The sequence below is a fragment of the Gossypium raimondii genome, chromosome 7 (assembly GCF_025698545.1).
Source record: "Gossypium raimondii isolate GPD5lz chromosome 7, ASM2569854v1, whole genome shotgun sequence".
Classification (NCBI taxonomy): Eukaryota; Viridiplantae; Streptophyta; class Magnoliopsida; order Malvales; family Malvaceae; genus Gossypium; species Gossypium raimondii.
This window is the reverse complement of record NC_068571.1, coordinates 25935019-25936464: the sequence shown is the minus strand read 5'-3', so window position 1 is coordinate 25936464 and position 1446 is coordinate 25935019.

Genomic DNA, 1446 nt, shown 5'->3' with positions numbered 1-1446 from the left:
ATAATACAATATTAATAATATTAAAATTATGAAACAATACATTTTCAAAAATCAAAATTTACTATTATCAAACAAAATAAATATATTCAATGTTTTGTTTTGATTAATATATCAACTAGTTTTATAATGTAAAACTAGTGCTTATAAATTTTAGTTTAAAAATTCAATACTTAAAATTTCAATTTATCAAACACGCCCTAAGTTATATGATTATGAAAGTATTTTGTCTTTTTATATTTTTATAAATCAATAAAAATTATCCATAATGAAGTTTGAACAAAAACACAATGAACATAAAACTTTTTATTAGCCATTCGAACTAAAAATATTTAGTTTTATATAAAATTTTAATAAATATATTTATTATTTATGTTCTTTTATATATTTGTGTATATTAATAATATTGTTATTGAGTTAGTGTCCCAAATTAACTTGATACCAACTCAAAATTAATGACAAAACATTAATAAAAAATTATAATCATTTAGTATTCTTAATTTGATGTGTTTTTATTTTTAAATTTCGTTTTACTCACAATTTAATCTAATTTTTTATTTTAATATCATACATATTTCATGCGTAATTATTAATTAATTCTAAATTGTTTCATTATTTATTATATGTTATTTTTACGAGACACCTTTGTGCTCTAAATATGTGATTTACATAAAAGTTCTAATATTTTTTAATAAATTTTCACTTTTTAAATATAATTTTACTTATATCTATAAACTATCGGGTCACACAATTATGACTAAATTACAGAATAAAGCTCTTTTTTTTCAAAATTCCGAAAATAGGCCAATTCTTTTTTAAAATGACAAAAATGGACCGGTTTTGCTAAAATGCGTCCAACTGGTATCGTTTTCAGGGGAAAATCAGCAAAACCTTTCTAGCTGGAAGCGTTTTTCCCCTCTAATCAGTAAAGCACTTCCAGCTCAATGCGCTAAGAAAAACGCGTCTAGGCCAGCGTATTTTTCCCCGTGTTTTTATTAGGGCTTTTAAGGTTTATTAGGATTTTTAATTAGGGTTTTAGTGTTTATTATTTATGGGTTTAATGGTTTAGGGTTTTATTATTAGACTTTTATGGTTTTTAGGATTTTAGGGTTAGGGTTTATGGTTTTAATTGATTAAATTTTTAATGTAATAATTGTAATAATTGAATTTGATATTTAAAATATTTGTATTTACGCCAATCAGATATTATTTTTGATTAAAAATCGAAACTTGGAGAATTGAAAAAATAATTTTGGCGAGATGGCTTCGAAAAAAATATCTCGGGATTCTCGGAATATCTGAAATGTTTCTGAAAAATGCCTCGGATAGTGGAGTTTGAAATTTGTAGAGAAAAAAAACGCTCCAAGCAGGACGCACTGTCAGCAAAAGTACTGAAAATGCTTCCAGCTATATGCCATTTTCAGTACGTCCTGCTTAGAGCATTTCTTC